We start from the raw sequence: 13,742 nt of genomic DNA, 5'->3' as shown, positions 1-13,742 counted from the left end.
ATTGAAGGACTTTGCCTCCTGGGCCATTATGTAGCCCCTTTCCATTCCATTTCCACCATAAAGAATTTCCTGCTTCCCAAAAATTAACAGAGATTACCAAGAGATACCTGGTGATAGAGCATTTGGTGGATAGAGCCTCTGGCATATCTGGACAAAGAGGGGAAGAATGTAAACTAAATATAAAATTCTAAGCCCCCCAACTGACTGAACATCCAGAGTAAACCTGAAAACTGAGTTCTCAGCCAGGACAGGATGTGGGGGTCAGACTCACGTTGTTATATCCCCTCCCTCATTAACCATGATTAGGCTAAAGGCTAAACAGAAACTACCCCTTTCAAAAGACCCCACCTTTAATATCAACCAATCCCTTGATGCCACCCCTCTTTTCTTTTGGCTGATAAGAGATCAACAAGGAGAAAGTGCACTAAGAGTTTTTATGTCATCTGCCTCACCTTTTGATGTCAGAGGGACAAAAACTCCACCCTTGTATTGCCACCTTTTTTGTTGAACATGGAGAAGTATCAAGCACAGTTGTTCATGGGCACGTTTCTCCTCATTTCATAAATATTCACTATGCCTCCTAAGGCTTATTAAATACATATATTCAGCCACTCTGCTCAGCATAAATTCCTATTCCCTTTTCTTCTCCCTGGAAGTGTTTGCTTCCTGCTTCTGGCTGGAGGCTATACTTCCTAGCTTGTCAGAATGGCCGCACTGTAGACTACAGTGCTTTATGGGGAGCAAAATTCTTCTTAGGAGAAAAAAATGCTTAACCACATCTTGAAGAATAGGACTCTAGCCCACAGGTTTTCACTGGTGTCATCTCTAAGCCAGTCCCTTTGCTGCTCCATCAAAAGGCCATTTCATCTACTCTGAATCTGGCAGCTCCTGGGTAATGCAGTTTATAATTGAGCCAATGCATCCCATTATTACTTGCTCATTGTTGCACCTGCTTCAGAGTAAACGAGCTGTTTTAACATAAGCCAATATTATGTGGGACTGCATGATGATAAATATGTCATTCTATGACTCATAAATAGCACACTGGTAAAAAATTAGGTATTACTTCACAAAGTCTCAAACTCAAAAAATCAATATAGTATACACTGCTTTGGGAACACAATTCAATAAAACTAGAAATAAGTAACAAAAGAGCAAAAATACTATACATCTGAAAAATGGAAAACATATTTAAAATAATTTCTGTGCCAAAGAATTATTCATAATATATATTATGAAATAATTGGAACACAAAGCAGCAGAAATAATATGTATTAAGACATGTGAAATGCCATAAAATAATACATAGAAAAATTTCCTAAAATGCTGATAGGAAAAAAAAAAGAGAAAAATCAACATGCTAAGTTAAACTATTAACCAAATCTAAGTACTAAAAAGTTCAAAATAGTAAATCCACAGAAGACAGAATGAATGTAATATTAATTATTAAAATAAGAAAAGCACTTAAAAAAACCAAAGAAGTAGTACAATCATCAGAATCAAATATCCTTTGAGAAGACTAATGAACTACCTAATTTGCTGACATTATTGATAAAAAACATGAGGCCATAACTACAAATAGAGAAATTTATAATTAACTATTAACTGTAGTCCAAAAATAATAAATGTTAAAACATAGATAAAATATGTCAAAACAGCAAAATTGATTCAAGAAGAAATACAGTAATATTTCTAATCAAATAACAAATGCTCAGAAAACTACAAGTGAAATGTAGTTTCCTTTACTTGATGGATTCCTACCAAAAACCTACAATAAATATCCATTAGGAGCATTTCCTTTAGTGTAAGAGACCTTAGCCAGATTCCTTCAATCACTGGTCTATTTAGAACTTTATTGAAACCTATTGACACAAAATTGGATTAGGAAAAGAACAAGAAACATATAAATTTGAAGGGAATATATAAAACCATTACTTACAGACAAAAATGTATCAACATAGAAAATTCTAAAAGAATCTGTTGATACATTGTGAAAATTATCGCCCCACAAATGTGCAGTATTTGAGATCCATCTATAAAAATCACTATAAAGAAGCAACAACCAATTATAAACTGTAGTTTCTTGAAATGGATCCTTATTCACATTAGAACAAAACATATAATAGAAAAAGGTTTTTAAATAATTGAGTAACTATTTTATTAGTGATAGTATTTCTTCTCCAATAAAGTCTATTGTTTAATATATTTTAATTTCCAATAGGAAATTTTTTAAGATGAGAAGCTTAGCCTAAAATTCACATGGAAGAGTGAAGAGTAAAATTCGTTGAGAACATTTTGGAAAAGAAGAATGGGATGAGTATAGGGTTATACTACTATATATGTTGAATTTTTATGAAGTTATAGTAATTTTACCTGTGTGGGAAAATGCAAATGAACCAGTGGAACAGAACAGTAATTTGGGAGCTTTGCATAGAAAACTTAAAAATCATTAATCAATGGGAGAAAAGTTTGACAAATGTATTTACATTAAAACGTTCTATATCAATAATGGCAGAATAAAAGAAGTAAACAGGCATGGCTGAAGAAACTCTGTGATACAAAATTCATAACTAAAATATACAAATATTTTTATATGTCAATAAAAAATGACAAATATCCCAAGAAGGAATAAAATCTGTGAACAGGGAATTCATAGAAAAGGAAGCCTGAACAACCCTGTAGAGGATTACACTAGCGGCCAAATTTTTCATTCCTCCCTGTATCAAAGCCTTTTTCCATGACTTTGCAGTTTCTCCCACTAAATGGAAAGAACATATTTTCTCACCCTTTGACTTGGGGTTGGCCATTTGCTTTGGCCAAAAGAGTGTGGCAAAAGTGAGCACATACCAGTTCTAAGGAGAAGCCATAGGAAATTGTGCAAGTATCTGCCTTAAGAGGTCTTTCATGTTGTTGGCTTATGCTGCTGAATGACCACACATGCCCAATTAATTAATTGAGCAACTGAATGAGTAAACACAAGTCCAAGCCTCAACAGGGAGACAAGCCTGGCTGAGTTGTCCTGCCAAGCCCAGTCTAAATCAACTAACTGCCAGCAAAACAACAGACTGAGAATGATTAATCAATGAGTAGTTTTAAGCCACTGAATTGTGGGTCACTTGTGGCATTGCATTAGTGGGTGACAGCTAACTGATACAATCCTCAACTTTACTAGTAGCTAGGGAAAGGCACGCTAAGGAGAGAGGCAACTCATATTCATAAATGGCAATGATTTAAAGTCTGACAATAACAAGTATTGATGTGATGAGGATACAGGGAAACAAGAATTTTCACATATGGTTGCTAGAAATATGAATTAACTCAATACATTTGAAATACAATTCGGTAGTATCTAATAAATTGAAGCCAATTCTACCCTGTGACCAATGGTTCTATGATTAAGTATTGTAAAACTTGGTTTATGTTGGCAAGGAGAAACAAGGATACTCATCACAGCATTGCTTATACCAGTAAAAAACTGAACATAAGAAAAACATCCTATTTTAAGAGAGAAACTGATAAATTGTGGTGCATTTATAAAATGGAGTAATAACTGGTAGCTAAAATGAATGAACCATGTGCATATATATCAAAGTTATGTTAGGAGAAAAGGCAAGTTGCTAAAGGTTACATAATGTTTGTTATCATTCATGTGACTTCTAAATGTATAAAAATCAATACTATATTATTTCTGAATTAATACATATGTAGCAAAAGCACAATATGTAGATGTGTAGGAAATAGAGCTGCTTCTGGATAGAGGTTGACTTTTGTCAGAGCAAGAGGATGATTAGATGGCAGGGGACTCTACAGCTGTATCTATAATATTTTCATTTAAAAATATCTAAAATATTATGTGGATGATGATTACATGAGTACATGTACTATGTTTGAAACAGATCATAATTTAAAATAAAAATACATTATGGAAAATTCATATGGTAAAAGCAAATGCTATGCCATTGCTTATTCGATGAAATAGATCTGTATAGACATTTAGAGAAAAAAAAAGCAGGTTACAGACATTGTATAGAGCTGTTTCTCAACATTAGTTCTATTGATATTTGGGACTGAGTAGTTATTTGCTGTAGGGGCCTTTCCTGTACTCTGTAGGGTGATTAACAGCATCCTTGGCCTCTAATAAATGCTGATAAAACCACCTACCACCCCAAATTGTGAAAACCAAAACTCTCTCCAGGTATTGCCAAATGCCTCCGGAAGACAAAATTATTTTGGTTGAAAGATACGTGTAAAGTACAACTCCATTTATGTAAAAAAAGAGTCTATGTTATTTATTTTCTGCATACATGTGTTTATCATTAACTGTGAAGAGTACAATTTGAAGTATATACCTGAGATTATATACCTAGGGAAGGGAATATAATTGTAGATATGGGAGATTAAAGAAAGAAAGAAATAAAATTCTTACTTCTGATGCTTTTTATAATATAAAAATGTGCTGCTTTTATAAGACAGAATTATACATATTTTAAATGTAAAAAGAATTAAATTCTTATCAATTTCAGCAAATAGAATTACTAGATAACCATTATCTTCAATTCTATCATGAATGTTTCTATCACTGGACATGTGTAAGGCTCATGAAGGACATTAGAGAATGAAAAAAGATAAAAAACCTCCATTGATTTTTTTCCAGAATTTATTTTTCCAGGAGCTATTTTTAAAATCTAATAAAAGTACCACTGATACTATTATTTACTTATTTCTCCTTATCTCAGACATGCTAAACAGACTGATAATGGCCAAATGCAGAAGCTTGCCAGGCTGAAAGGGATCCAAGGATGCCTGGTGGTCCTGATCCACTACCCAGCACTCTGGCTGATGGCAAGGCTAAGCTTGCATCAGAGATCTCACTTCAGACCTTCTTCTTGCTAATAATTCTTTAAGAGTTTCACCATAAGGAGGGAAGAGATGTGTAAATGTATTCATAATCAAGAACTGGTTGCCATGCTTTGTCCTAATTACAAATGTGGTTTTATAATTATTGTTATTTATTATAAAATAATAGACATTTATTATTGTCTGTAGCACCAGCTCTATTCAACATTCCATGAGACAGAGAACATACCTGGCACAGTGCCACGCAACTCAGTAAAGATCGATTGAAAGGGTAGGTAAACAGTATTGAGTACAACAGGGGGTGGCAGGAATGTAAAAATGAACAAACTTAGTAAAATAGTTAAAAACTTAGGAAAGGCAACAGATTTGCATACATCTAATCAACATTCAGCACAGGGAGGATGATAATAGTGTGTGGAATGATTTAAAGAAGCTCACTAATAAAGTCTGGACATGTTTACTGATTTATATTCCCCAATAATGAGAAGTTGTGCTTTGGGCAATTTCCTAATTTTTCTCCATCATGTTATTTCACATTTATTAAATAATAATAATATCCACCATTTTTAAAAAATCTGCTAATATTCCAGAAAGGAAAAGTCTTAGGGTAACTTTAGGGAGAATCCCATAAAGAAAAGTCATGCCCGTGTTTCTATTTGTATGATTTTAGCCAGAGAAGACTGAAACTCAGTAGGCTCTTTTAGTGGGGTCCCATCCCACCACTGGAGAACAGCTCACCTTTTTTCCCTTTCAGCTCTGGTGGGTTTTGACTCAGCTCTCTTCCTCTAAAGCTGTAGTGCAAAACCATTAGTTTTTATCATCAGCATCTTTCTTTCTCATCCTGAATTTCTCTTTCTCTTATTATTACAAATTTTTGCCATATAAAATTTATAAAAGAATTTGATATATTGAATATAAAATGTAAAATGCCAAGCATAGTACCTAAGTTTAGTAGGAATTCAATAAACAGTCGTTTGTTTAGGTTTTCATCATTACCAGAATGACAGTATATTCTGTGAGTAAAAAGCAAAAAAGAAAGAGTAGTGATTTTCAAGAAAAAAAAAAATAGAACTCAGAAGTCAGATTTCTCATCAGAATCTCTGGCTCCCTCTAAGAACTGTTTTTCATTTATAATAAATTCAACTCCAAACATCAACTCTGTATAAATACAGAGAAAACTTTAATATTTGGAAGCCTTAGGTGGATTGGATATCCTCTATTTAGGGCCCAGTGCGGTTTTGAATTGTATAACCTATACAGTTTACAGAGTTGAGCTTATGTGATTGGGTTTGAACTTGGTTGATGACAGGAGGAAAGAGGAATGCTGCTTTTAACGTGAAGCAGAGAGGCAGGCTCCCAGGTTCCCTATGTCCATGGAGGCTTGAGTCTCTTGCCAGGAAGATCGCTACAACACACATGATTTTTCAGCTGGTGCCTGAGACACAATCCCTTGTGCAAGTCCTCAGCAGGAGACTTTGCCAATGACTGACTAGGGTGTACCACAGACAGAGAACAAGTTTACGGAAGCAAATTTGGGAAGATTTATTACACAATGGACTGAATCTTGTGAGGCTCAACAAATCTGAAAGATTCTGATCCTGACGCTTAATTGCTGCACCTTCCTGGAGTGACTGAAACTGTTCTTTAAAGGCCATAAACATCTTCTTTACAATTGTAGATTCAGGGGGTATATGTCCTTCTTTGTCACATGAGTACTACATCTACAATGGTGGTGGTTGGGCTTCTAATGTACGCAACACCAAATATTGCATCACCCAAATATTGGATATTCTATGCAACAGGTCACCTTTCAGCACTCATTCCCCTTCCACTCTTCCAAACCCTTTTGGAGTTCCCAGAGTCTACTTTCTCCATTTTTATGTCCATGCTTTCCTTTGTTTAACCACCACTTTTATTTTTTTAAATACATTTTACTGCACTTTAGGTTCTGGGGTACATGTGAAGAACATACAGGATTATTGCATAGGTACGTACATACATGGCAATGTGGTTTGCTGCCTCCATCCCCATCACCTATATCTGGCATTTCTCCCCATGTTATCCCTCCCCAACTCCCTACCCTCCAAAGTCCCTCACCTAGTCCTCCCCACAACAGACCCCAGTGTGTAATGCTCCCCTCCCTATTTCCATGTGTTCTCATTGTTCAACACCCACCTATGAGTGAGAACATGTGCTGTTTGGTTTTCTGTTCTTATGTCAGTTTGCTGAGAAAGATGGTTTCCAGGTCCATCCATGTCCCTACAAAGGACACAAACTCATTGTTTTTTATGGCTGTATAGTATTCCATGGTGTATATGTGCCACATTTCTCCTGTCCAGTTTATCATTGATGGGCATTTGGATTGGTTGTAGGTCTTTGCTATTTTAAACACTGCCGCAATGAACATACGTGTGCATGTATCTTTATAATAGAATGGTTTATAATCCTTTGGATATATACCCAGTAATGGGATTTCTGGGTCAAATGGAATTTCTATTTTTATGTCCTTGAGGAATCACCCCACACTGTCTTCCACAATGGTTGAACTAATTTACACTCTCACCAACAGCATAAAAGTGTTCCTATTTCTCCACATCCTCTCTAGCATCTGTTGTCTCCAGATTTTTAAATGATCGCCATTCTACCTGAGGTGAGATGGTATCTTGATGTGGTTTTGATTTGCATTTCTCTAATAATCAGTAAGGATGAGCATTTTTAAATATGTTTGTTGGCCTCATATATGTCTTCTTTTGCAAAGAGTCTGTTCATATCCAAGATGGCCAAATAAGAACAGCTCTGGAGGGCAGTTCCTAACGAGAACGCAGAGGGTGAGTGATAATAACATTTCCAAACAAATTTTTACTGTCCATAGACCAGGAGATTCTTGGGTGGAAAAGCGCCATGAGTCTCTAGCACAGCTGTTTCAGCTGGCACAGCAGGTCTCCACACAAAAACTCACACAAATCTGGGAGACCATTTCAACTGGCACCTGGAGACACAGCCACCCATTCAACTGAAAAAAAGGGGGCTGAAACAGGAAGCTAGCTGATCTGGCTTGGCGGGTCCCACCCCTACAAAGACCAGCAATCTGAAAGGCTCTGCATTGAGAGTTTCACAGCAAGCACAGGTGGACTTGGGGCAATTCAGCTCTGTGGGGGGAAGGGCATCTGCCATTACTGAGGCATTTCTAACTATACCTCTATAAACAAAACTGCAAGGAAGTTCACACAGCAGCTGGGCAGTGCCCACGGCTGCTCAGCAACGCCTCTTCTGGCAGACTGTGACTAGGCTACCTCCTTGCTGGGCAGGGCATCTCTGGAAAAAGGCAGCAGCAAGTCAGGAACTTATAAATAAAGCCTCACCTTCCCAGGACAGAGCACCTGGGAAAAAAAGGCAGTTATGAGTTCTGTTGCAGCAGACTTAAACGTACCTGCCCAGCAGCTCTGAATGGAACAACGGAGCTCAGAGCTCACCACTTGAGCTCCTATAAGGAACAGACTATCTCCTCAAGCAGCTCCCCGACCCCCGTATATCCAAAGAGACACTTCATAAAGGAGAGCTCAGGCTGACATCTGGTGGGTCTCCTTCTGGGACAAAGATAACAGAAGAAGAAACTGGCAGAAACCCTTACTGTTCTGCAGCTGCTGCAGGTGATTTCCAGGCAAGCAGGGTCTGGAGTGAACCTCCAACAGTCCTACAGCAGAGAGGCCTGACTGTTAGAAAGAAAACTAAAAAACAGAAAGAAATAACTTCATCATCAACAAAAAGGATGTCCACTCAGAGACCCCATCCAAAAGTCACCAACTACAAAGACCACAGGTAGATAAATCTACAAAGATGGGAAGAAACCAGTGCAAAAAGGATGCAAACACCCAAAACCAGAATACCTCTCCTCCTCCAAGGGATCACAACTCCTCACCAGCAAGGGAACAAGGCTAGAAACAGGCTTCAGAAAGTGGGCAATAACAAACTTCTCTGAGCTGAAAGAACATGTTCTAACCCAATGCAAAGAAACTAGGAACCTTGAAAAAAGGACTGACGAAATGCTAACAAGAATAAAGAGCTTAGAGAATATAAATGAATTGATGGAGCTGAAAAACACAACACAAGAACTTTGCAAAGCATACACAAGTTTCAATAGCTGAATCGACCAAGCAGAAGTTGAAGATTAATTTAATGAAATAAAATGAGAAGGCATGATTAGAGAAAAAAGAGTGAAAATAAATGAACAAAGCCTCCAAGAAATATGGGATTATGGCAAAAGACCTAACCTACGTTTGATAGGTGTACCTGAATGTGACGGAGAGAATGAATCCAAGCTGGAAAACACTCTTCAGAATATTATCCAAGAGAACTTCCCCAACCTAGCAAGGCAGGACAATGTTCAAGACCAGGAAATACAGAGAACACCACAAAGATATTCATCAAGAAGAGCAACCCCAAGGCACTTAATCATCAGATTCATCAGGGTTGAAATGAAGGCAAAAATGCTAAGGGCAGCCAGAGAGAAAGGTTGGGTTACCCACAAAGGGAAGCCCATCAGATTCACAGTGGATCTCTCTGCAGAAACCCTACAAGCCAGAAGAGAGAGGGGGCCAATATTCAACATCCTTAAAGAAAAGAACTTTCAACCTAGAATTTCATATCCAGCCAAACTAAGCTTCATAAGCGAAGGAGAAAGAAAATCTTTTATGGACAAGCAATTGCTCAGAGATTTCATCACCACCAGGCCTGCCTTACAAGAGCTCCTGAAAGAAGCACTAAACACAGAAAGGAACAACCAGTGCCACCCACTCCAAAAACGTACCAAATGATAAAGAGCATCGACACAACAAGAAACCACACCACCACTGTTAAGTAAGAACTTCTGATATTTGGTTTTCTGCTTCTGTGTTAGTTCATTTAGGATATTGGAAAGGCTATATATTTCTAGTAAATCTGAAAACAATGCATCTTCATTGCTTTCTTTTTTTTTTTTTTTTTTTTTTGAGATGGAGTTTCGCTCTTGTTACCCAGGCTGGAGTGCAACAGCGCAATCTCGGCTTACCGCAGCCTCCGCCTCCTCGGTTCAGGCAATTCTCCTGCCTCAGCCTCCTGAGTAGCTGGGATTACAGGCACGTGCCACCATGCGCAGCTAATTTTTTGTATTTTTAGTAGAGACGGGGTTTCACCATGTTGACCGGGATGGTCTCGATCTCTTGACCTCGTGATCCACCCGCCTCAGCCTCCCAAAGTGCTGGGATTACAGGCGTGAGCCACCGCGCCTTCATTTCTAATCCCATCCTGGTATTCCTGTTTTTAAGGTTTGACCCCTTAAATCATTTTTCCATGGACCAATTCTCATTTGCATTTTTAAATGAACAGTATTTAGGATTACTCCAAAGTGGCCTTTGGTTTTAGTTTGTTAATTCCCAAGTAAATCTGTGATTAAAAATAGTTCTTTCAATGCCAGCCAAAAGAAATATGGGTCTTTCTTTAACCTGATGTATTATATAGAGACATTTAACTTTGTTATCTAAAAATTGGTTTTCTCTTTCATGACAGTTTTTAACCATGAAACTGGCAATATATAAAGGAAGATATTTCTCAGGCAGACAGATCTAATGACTGTGGTGTTAAACCAATAGGATATGGTGAAATACTTTCATTTTTTCTTGCTTATCTGTATTTTACTGGTTTGTCTCAAAAATGTGCAAATTTTATGAATATAGGATTTGAAAATGTTTAAAAGGCAAACTCCTTTTCTTCACAATTAAATTTATCATAAAATAAGGTACAATCTTATATTTTAAAAATTTTCTACTGTTTTCAGCTCTGAATTGGTTATATTTGTAAACAATACAGGATAAAATTATTTCTTCAGATATTGCTCCAAAATAGCCCAATTATTTTGACTTCTGGTTGTTATAATATGATGTGATAAGTACCAAGCACATGTTAATAGTTCAGCATTGACTGTGGTCCAACAAAAACCTCATTGAGAGATACAAAAATTTCAGCATAAAATAATCAAATCACCTCCTAACAATCATTGAAATGAAAGAAAGAAAGCAGAAAACTCCCTGGTTAATGGAATTTTTTTTACTATCTAGTAATTCTTTTGATGGTGAAAACATTTTAAAGCATAGATCTATTTCTACACTTTAGGGAGAAGAAATGGCATATGGTAATCTAAATACTGAAAAAGAAATTATAACCATATGAATTTTTGAATGTACCAATTGATACTGCAGTTTTCACCAGCAGAGTATAATGAAGTCTTATAAAACAGAAATTATCTGTGACATTTTTCTCATGGACATTATTCTATCTTACTGTGACAATTATCTAAGTCTATAATTAAGTACCTGACAATTAAAAACCATAAAGACAGTAATCTTTACTTTTCTCTATTTATTAACCTCTTGTTTCCAAATAGCACTATCATTTTGAAAGAAAAAAATTGAAAAAAAGGTTATTATATGCTTGAAGTACCCCCCTAGCAGAGGGAAACCTTTAATAGAAGCCAGAAAATGCATAGCAAATATGCTATCAATTATATGAGAAGCTACACCTAAAGAGAAGTCTATGAGCACTCAAACAGAGGACTTGATTCATGTTAAAAGCATATTTCCTGGTCTTGAAAGAAATGAAGATCTTAACAAGTTTCACCGACTGCATGAGAGAACCTAGTCATCCACCTTAAATTGGAAGCTTTTAAATTTAGTAGCTATATTCACTACAGTGCCATTTGTAAAGACATTCCCCTTTGAAAAAAATGCATTTTGACAGTGACAGTTACCTTATTTTTAGCTTTGCATAACAGCTGCAGACTATAATTAAGACAACTAAAATTTGTATATGACATTTGTCTTCTTATAATATACTATGCTGTTACCCACACAAACTGTTGTTCTGTGTCCAGAGCCTATACCCAGGGCTCTTTATGCACTGCTGGGATCTGGGTTAATACTATTTCCAGGAATTCCTTCTAGTAGTACACAAGGGCTGCAATATCCAAGAATCAATCTCTAAAGCCTTACTGCAGACTCTCTCCCTGGATATTTCTTGCTTTACCTTATTTCCCAGATGATTAATTTCACACTTTTCCAAGAGCTGCTGTTGCTGTAATCTCTTCAGATCTATTTTTGATAACTTCATTGACTTATTAACTGAAATGTTCCAAATCCTCACAGCAGGTACCATATTATCTTTTTCTTAATCCTGATGATTTCTTACAAAAATGTAAAAGTCTGCCATTGATATATGTGAGAATCACTGGAAATGGAAAGAGATCAAAAAGAAACTATTACATTCAGTAAACTATTATATTTAGCGAAATAATGTGAATTATTGGGATTGAAATTCCATTAACAAGGAATTTTAAAATTATAAACAATGACCATAATCAGAAGAAGGATTAGGAGAGAAAAAGAAGAAGAAAGAAAAGAAAACAGGGAGGAGAAATGGCATTGGAAAGTAATAAAACTGGTTTTCAGCCACTTTTTAAAAAGCAAAATAAAGGATGTCTGGATTCCAAGTAAAAAGGTCTAGTCCCAGGGCATCTCCTCCAATCTTATCTGGCATCTGTTCTCTCTGGATGCTCAGATTCATCTAATCTAATGCAAAATGAGTGCCTGGGTGTGTTGGCGGCAGGTAGGGGATCTTTAAGGTCTTTTTAAAGTCTAATATTTTTTCTGGAAAAAGTAAATGATTAATCATCACAACAGATCAGATGTCTTTAGATTAAAATTGCTTCTTCAGTAAAGTAATAACATCATGAAATCTATTTTTCCCTTCTATACATTATGTCATTTAAAACATTATGATGTCAAAGGTAAATACATCTAACACATCAGGGACATTTTCTATCTATTCTTGTGTTCATTTATATTCTGTGGTCAATGAAATTAGGAAATATTTTTATTCTTTGAATCTACTTTTCTTTGAACTCAGATACTGTACTCTTGCTGTTTCTGATGTTCTCTGGAAGAAGATAACTGTAGGGAAGTCCATGCTGGATAACAGAAAGAATGCTGATTTTTTTTTTTTTGGGGGGGGTAGAAGATCAATACCTTACATTCTGTTAACTACCGACACGCTTTCTAGGACTAGTTTTATGCTTAAGCCATGACACCTCAATTAAGGTTTTTAACCACTATGTGTCACGAGTCCTTGAATCCACAAACGCTTTTTCTTACAAGTAATGTTCTTTACAAAAAATCCCTGTTAGAACTAATAAATGAATTCAGTAAAGTTGCAGGATACAAAATCAACATACAAAAATAGATTATGTTCCTATATACTAACAACAAACCATCCAAAAAAAAAATTAAGAAAACGGTTTTCTTCACAATAGCATCAAAAAGAATAAAATACTTAGGAATAAACTTGACCAAGGAGGCGAAATATTTGTACACTAGAAACTATGAAACATTGATGAAAAAAATTGAAGGAGGCACAAATAAATGGAAAGACATCACACGTTAATGGATTGGAAGACATAATAGTGTTAAAATGTTTGTGTTGCCCCCAAAATCTACAGATTGAAGGCTAGCCTTGAAAAAAATCTCAAAAGGCATTTTTTAAAAAGAAATAGTAAAACCAATACTAAAATTCTCTCATTTTAGTGACTCTTTATTACTCAAATGAGTATTCTCAATGTAAACACAGATTCCTTTTCTTACTACTTTGTTCATCCAATTTTCTGCCAAGTCTGTCATTTTATCTGATTGCCTATGGATCTTTAACAGGCTTGAGACTAAAAAGTGATACAGAAATTTCAAAACATAAGAATATAGAAATCATCTTTCTTCATTTCCATGAATATCCTTATTTTCAGCCAACAGGCAGTCTTCCGAGATGAAGAAAGTTTGAAAAGTAGGCAAATATGGTCTACACTGATG

The sequence above is a fragment of the Cebus imitator genome, unplaced genomic scaffold (assembly GCF_001604975.1).
Source record: "Cebus imitator isolate Cc_AM_T3 unplaced genomic scaffold, Cebus_imitator-1.0 Scaffold381, whole genome shotgun sequence".
Classification (NCBI taxonomy): Eukaryota; Metazoa; Chordata; class Mammalia; order Primates; family Cebidae; genus Cebus; species Cebus imitator.
This window is presented reverse-complemented; position numbering follows the sequence as displayed.